Source organism: Hippopotamus amphibius, chromosome 14 (genome assembly GCF_030028045.1).
Source record: "Hippopotamus amphibius kiboko isolate mHipAmp2 chromosome 14, mHipAmp2.hap2, whole genome shotgun sequence".
NCBI classification, from domain to species: domain Eukaryota; kingdom Metazoa; phylum Chordata; class Mammalia; order Artiodactyla; family Hippopotamidae; genus Hippopotamus; species Hippopotamus amphibius.
Genome location: NC_080199.1, coordinates 80,630,601 through 80,638,002, shown reverse-complemented (window position 1 = coordinate 80,638,002; position 7,402 = coordinate 80,630,601).

Below are 7,402 nucleotides of genomic sequence, written 5' to 3'. Positions count from 1 at the left end.
CATAGGAGGTATACATGCTGTTAAACTTGTTTTCCTCCTGGTAATCATTTATTACAGGGGTGGGGGAGTCTCAACCAAGAACCTTGTGAAGTAGAGGGAAAAGTGTTTTTCCTCCCAGACATGTGCAATGGAATACTACCCATCAGTAGAAAGGAATGAACCATCCGTCTATGGAAAGACATGGGTAACTCTTACATGCACATTGCTAACTGAAAGAACCCAGTCTGAGGAGGCTGCACACGGTATGACCCCATTTATGACATTCTAAGAAAGGCAAAGCTACACAGATGATAAGCAGATCATGGGGTGGGGGTTTGAAGTGTTCCACGTGACACTTTAGGATGGAGACGTGTCACTACAAATTTGTCTAAGCCCACAGAATTGTACAGCCCAAGGGGTCAATCATAACCTATTCAAATGTAGTTATTTACAATGTAGGAGTGTCGCAGGATGGAATACACAATGCGACAGAATCTAACTGCATTACAAATGTATGGAGAAAACGTACTATAGGGGATGGGGTAAAAGGTGCTAACCTAAGTAAACTTTGGAAATGAATGGAATCTGTAGGCTAAAGGCAAAATGGACTGTACATAAACAGTGGGCTTTATTTTATGACGTTCTTTCCAGGGTGAAGTAGCTAACATTGCTGAAACCTCTGTACACGTAACCTGGAAAGGAGCAACGCATAGAGAAATGGCAGATGGTGGGAGCCAGGCTCCTCGCTGTGGGAGTGGAAGCTTCAGATAAGCAAAGGAACCAGAGAATGAAGCTAAGCCCCTGATGGCCACTCCCTTCTGGCTCCGAGTTGCTTCCAGCAGAACCAAAGTCACCTGCACCTAATCTGCTGTGACCCACCGGCCCCCGTCTGGCCTTTCCTCTTCCTCCCTGCGATGATTCCAGTGACCCTTCCAGCCTGGACCCCTCGCCCAGGCCAGGCGCCTCTGTCCAGCCACCGCATCCCCATCTCACCTTGGGGCCAACAGGCCCCTCCGAGGATGGCGACCCTGCGGCTCCCCACACCCAGGAGGCAGCCCCGCCTCCCTGGTGGCTGAGCCCAGACCCCTGCTGGGACCGAGCAGGACCCTATAGGGACTTCCCCGGACAGAGCCCTCCCCCATAGGCTCTGCTGCAGCTCCTCTCTGAAGTGCCTGGATAACAGTATCAGATGCAGGCTTCCTGAGTTGTTTTACAGATGCTCAAACCACCACCAAATGGAAGACATTAACTACCTGGTGATCCTGAGCACAGAGCCCCCAGACCGACCACTGCCTGAGAACTCAAAATGCTAACTGCCTGTGACTTCACCATCCACCAGGGCTCAGACTGGACAGGGCCTACTCTCATTCCTCTGTATGTGACTCACAGGAGCCTCAGGAACGGAGGAGGGGGTCCCTGAGGAGAGGCACAAGATAGATGCTAGGCAGTAACATCATGGCATTCACGTAAAACGTGCCTGAGCTACAGTCACATGAGAAGATTCTGTCCTACACGTGCACCCCCAGCAGCACCTTCAGTCTGAACTGCAGACCTCCGGCTTCACCATCTCCACAGAGGGTGTTCACTTCACCTGCTGTGAACCACCTCCTGTAGGATTTCCAGAGCCACACAGCACGGAAGAGCTCATGCTGATGTGTAATCACATTTCACAGGACCCACAGACCATGCGCTAGCGTCCAGGTGACCCTCACAGCAGACCGCCCAGCTGACCCCAGAACCCGTTTTCCTTTTTCCTGCTCACAGCTACTCTGCACCTCCCAGCCTTCCCATCCCTTGAAGCTGGGTTGCAGTTTCTCCTGTTACCAAGGGGAAGTGGTGGAGGTGGTGCTGGCCTTGGCCTGCCTGTGTCCTAGGACAAAGGGTGGGGTGCCTGTATGGCCACCCCAGCCCCTGCGGGTTGGAGCCCTCCACCCAGAAGCAGGGAGGAGAAACGGTGGACAGAGCCTGGGCCCTGATACCCACCTGCCCTGGACTCTCACATGGAGGAGACAGAGACACGTTGAGCCTCAGCCCATTTTGCGGGGGACACGTTGTTCCAGTAACAAACCTTTGCCCTAAAAGCCAAGGTGCTTCACAAATCCCCACCCAGGAGTAACCGAAAATAAGGCTTAACGTCATCACACTTTTCTCACACCACAGCCCACGCTGCGACCACTACTCAGGTGATGGTGCTTCAGCGCAGCCCCTTTAAAAGATCCCTGGACCCCAGCTCCCCGAGCTCTGCCTTCAGTTTCAGAGAGAAGTTCCCTTGACAACCTTGACAAACCTGCTCACTTTCCTTGACAACCAAACTTCGCCATCTCCCAAACTCTTCTTCAAACATTTCTATCCTAGGCTTGCTGCTCCTAAGGTGACAGTGCCGTCATCACGTGCCAGAAAGTGACGCCTCCAAGCCCGTATTTGTTACGTGACGCTATGGATGATGAAATCCAGAAGAGCCAGCTTTGCAAGGAAACTGCTGCTGAACCTGGCACTGGGCCCCTTCCCACGGACAGGATGGAGTGGCTGCTTCCACAGGCCCCGGGGCGGAAGAGCTCACCTGATGACGCCAGGCCTGGATCCTTTCCTCATTCTCCCCAGACCGCCACCCACATGGCTGCTGTCTGTGCCAGTCTATATGAGACCTTGGTCATCTCCTAGAATGAGGGTTATTTTATACACAGATAATGGGTTGAACGGTGGCCCCAAAAGATGTGTCTTCCCAGAACACATGAACAGGACCATATCTGGGAAAAGGGTCATTGGAGATGTAGTTAAGGTGAAGTCATCCTGGGTTAGAGTGACCCTCCATCCAATGACACCATCCTTGTAAAAGACAAAAGAGGAGACACACAGACACAGAGGAGAAGCCCCATGAAGACAGAAGCAGAGAGGGGAGGGAGGCAGCCACAAGCCTGGGGACGCCTGGAGCCCCCAGAAGCTGGAAAAGGCAGGAGGAACCCTATCCTGGATCCTCTGGAGGGACCTTAGCCCTGCAACACCTTGATCTCAGATGTCTGGTCTCCGGGACCAGGGGAGGATGAATTCCTGTTGTTTTAAACAACCCAGCTTGTGGCCATTTGTTAGAGAAGCCACAGAACAGTCACAGAGACCCTGCTCTGTAGGATCCTGGAAGTGTGGGTCTCACTAAAGGCAGGTAGAGGCTGGATTACAGAACCCTCAGAGTCAGCACTAGGCCCCCAGAATCCTAAAGCCATGGCTGGACACCAGAATGTTGAGGGGTCAAGTCAGAAGCCCATCCCTAAGGGTGCTGGCTGCACACGGCCTCCCCAGCTTCTTACACCTGTACATGTGGGGGGTACGTATTTCCATCCTGATTCAGAACCTTTGATGTCACCATTCATGTTGCTAATTAAGAACTCACCAGTTACACAGGTGAAAACCCAATCAGGATACTTGCTGCAGTGATAAACAAATCTGAAGTTGGTCAGAGGTGGGGACTTTCTCCCATGCAGCCAGCAGCCTGCAACAAGGAGCGTCCTCATTGGAAACCTGGTGGACCATGCGGAGGCGTCTCTGAGTAACCGTTAGCTGACCCCCAGGCCAGCTGCTCCTGAACCTTAACCACCCTCCCCAGGTAAGCAAACCTACATATGTGCAGAGACCTTACAGGCTGGAGGGAAGGGCTTGGAACCGCCCTAGATGGCGTGCTTGCTGGTTGGCTCCTGCAGGCCATGCGAGATGGTCCTGGCCCCGGGCACTCTCCTGCTGGCTTTCCACTTCCCTACCTGAGTTACCCCTCCTGGCCTGGCCCCCACCCACCGCCTTTTACCTGCTTCCTCACCTCTGCCTTGGGAGAGCTTCCAACAACAGGTACAGGCAACACATCTTCTTCCTTAGCAGGTAGCAGCCCAGCAACGCCTGTAGAAGGTCCAGCACAGCTCCACTCAGACCGGACCACCCACGAAACTATGACCCCTCACTCCTTCCTGCTGGCCCAGCCCCACAGCCACGGACGGGGCACGAAGTATGGCAACAGGCACAGCTGCAGGTGCGCTTGCTGCCTGGAGGGTGTTTATATAGACCTCAACCCAGGCGCGCCTGGGGAGGGCTGGCCCGCCAGGTCAGGGTGCCCAGGCCAGCCAATCCCCACCCACCAGGGGCTCACAGTTGAGAAAATAGTTGTGGTGCTGGCCAGGTCCACGGAACAGGTGTCCTGAGGGTCAGGATGGACATGGGGCTGCAGCTCTGGCTTGCTTTCTAATCATTTTAACTGGAACATGAGTGGGAGACAATTTCAAGAAGACCCTCTCTTCACAAGAAGACTCCAGGAGTCAGGGAGAGGAGGGGTGGTAGGTGGAGACAGGCGCCCGGCACCCCGGGTGTGGTGGAAGCCGCTGGAAGACCCAGTGGAGGGAGGTGCACAGCGTACAGCCCAGGGTCACAGCCCTGTCCAGGAGCTGCTCTTTGTTACTTCAGGTCCTGCTCTGAGGTGCTCAGGGTCAGCTCTGACCAACAGGTGAGCCAGGGGTGCTGTGCAACTAGGGCTATGTGCACGGTTCCTGTGCGCCTGGGTGCCTGCCCGGGGGAGCTCCATGTCCTGGGAGGGGCCTGCCCAGGAGAGCTGCGTGCACTGGGAGTGAGGCCAATGGACAACGGGGGCGTGGGGACAAAGCTGGGTCACGGTCCTTTGAGAAAGGGTCCGAGGAGAGAGAACATGGCTGCCCTTGCCTGGTGAGCTAAGACTTAACGTCCACCCTGTGTCCATCACGCCTCCACACACCCCACTGTAGGGCTTCATTTCCTGGGTCCTGGGGCAAGGTCACACGTGGGTGAAGCGTGTGGGCATGTCTGGAGGGAGCCGTCACCTGTCAGCGCAGGTGGACTGAGGACACGAACCAAGGGTGGGGAGGTGTCGGAACCCAGGGGAGCCCCAAGAGATGGTCCTGGGTGAGCGCTGAGGCTGGACAGAGGCTGTGGAGCTGGGGGTGATGGTGGTTGGGATGAAGCGCTTACCACCTGAAAGGAGAAAGGCCAGCCCAGGCAGCAGGCGGAGGTGCACTGTGCCTACGGGAGGGCGGAGGGACCAGCAGGAACATCCATAGGTGTGGGTATCTGCGCTGCTCTGTGCTGACCGGAACCCGGCCACGCCCCCAGTGCCCCACCCCCCCCGGTCCCGCCCCCAGTGCCCCTCAGCCCCGCCCCGCTCCTATGGAAACCACCCGGTGTCTCCCCAGACCCCAGGCAGGAAGAGACGGGAAGCCCCGTGTACACTAATGGAAACACCTGTGCGGGGCGTTCACTCTGTCTTCACCCAGCAGGAAACCCGCAAATTGAACTGGACAGTGAGGGGGTTGAGGTGGGGAAGTGTGGGCGCGTGGAGCCTAGAGAGGAGGGTTTCCTGTGGGACAAGACCACAGGGAGCTGGAGAGGGACAGGGATGCACACACACAGGGGGTTGGGCCTAGGACAGGGGGATGGGCAGGGGCACGGTCAATGAGGGTCCAGCCCTGGAGCACGTCCATCCTCCCCCTAGTGCATGGCCAAGGGGTCACCGGGACAATTTATAGTTAACATGGCTGCGGGCAGAGGGACTTGGAAACAGGACATGCATTCCAAAGTCACAGTTCATGAAAGAGTGGTCTCTTGGGAGTCAGGAACACGTCAGCAAAGGTCTTCATTGTTTGGGGACAAACGAAGCACAGAGGCCACCTGGTCCTAATGATTATTAAACAGTCTCTAATAACTAGGAAGGCATTGAGAAGTGATTGACTGCACAGTACAGGCCTGGGTAGGGTCAGCACACAGACAGGAGGAGCTGTGTGGACCCAGGACGGCATCATTTATGCTGACAGCCTCACACGGGGGCGGAGGGCAGCGCTGGAGAAGGTGCGGGCTTGAGTCCTGCAGGTGCCACAGAGAAGGGGACGCGGAACGGGTAGTGGGGCAGGCCTTGCACCTTGACGGGAGAGGGATCGTGGCCCTAAGAAGCGACCTCACACTTGCTCATAGGGGCCCCACTGTGCAGGGTAGATGTGTCTATGTCCAGAGTCACGTCCTGTTGCTTTGGGACCTGACTGCTCGGAACTCTGCGTGAGCTCTGCAGGCCGACCTGAATGGGAGCATGTTGCGTCAGGAGCCTCAGGCAGGTCACATCCTCCGGGTTCGGGAAGGACCCCCAGGAGGCCTTGGAGGCCAATTCCGGTTGGGGGGGGGGGCAGGTGGAAGGGCTCAACTCCAACCACCGTGGGGAAGGTGACCAGGGCAGCGGGCGTCCCACGTGGACAGGGCGGTGTCATCAGCTCACCTGAGAAAATAAACTTTCACGGCTCCTGTGCATTATGTAAAAATCATGTTTCTACCATGTGGGTTTCCCCGTAACTGGAGGTGCTCCCGTCTTACTCTGCAGCTGTGCTCGTGTTCCAGCAGCGACCATGGACTGACTGCAGTGGTGTCCACTTCACCTGGCAGGTTCCAGCCTCGGGGTGAGAGGAATAAGGCCCCAGTATCCAGGGCTGTGGTCAGTCAGTCAGCCAGTGCACGGCCACCAGACCCCGAGGCTGGTCACAGTTCGATGGTAAAGCCGCCAGCCCTCCCAGGGGACGCTGTCCTGCACTGTTGGGGAGGCATCCACACGTGGGCTGAGCACCGGGTCTGCCTCTGGACTGTCCTGGTGTGGGGTCATTCATCCCCTCATGTACACTCCACAGCCCCCACGTGGTCACCCAGGCATCACCTGGGCAAGCAGACGGGTTCTTTCAGCAGAAATGGGAATTCCCTGTGGTGTCAGGTTGTTGATGTGATGAACAGTGTTTTTTTTTAATTGCGATAAGATACATGTAACATAAAAGTCACTATTTACTACTGAAGTGGACAACTCAGTGGCATGTATCACATTCAGATGTTGTGCAAGCACCACCTCCATCTGGTTCCAAAACGTTCTCAGCCCCCAAAGCAGACCCCGGCTCCGTGAGCTGTCCCTTCCCATCGCTCTTCCCCTCCCCCAGCCCCTGGCGCCACCAACCCACTTCCAGTCTGCGAATGTGCCTGTTCCGGATGTTTGCTGTAAATGGAATCATGCAGTCTGTGGTTGTTCTGGGCTGGATGTTTGTGTCCCCCCAAAATTCACCTGTTGAAATCCTAACCCTCAAAGTGATGGTATTAGGAGATGGGGTCTTGAGGAGGTGATGAGCTCAAGAGAGTGGAGTCCCCATGAATGGGATTAGTGTTCTTATCAAAGAGACTGTAGAGAGCTCCCTCAGCCCTTCCTCCCCATGAGGACACAGGGAGAAGACACCATCTGCCAACAAAAACAGAGCATCACCAGAACCTGACCACCCTGACACCCTGATCTCAGACTTCTGGCCTCCAGAGCTGTAGGAAACACATTTCTGTCGTTGAAGCCCCCAGCCTGGGGTTTTGCTGTGGCAGCCCACGTCAACTAAGACAGCGTCCCTGTGTC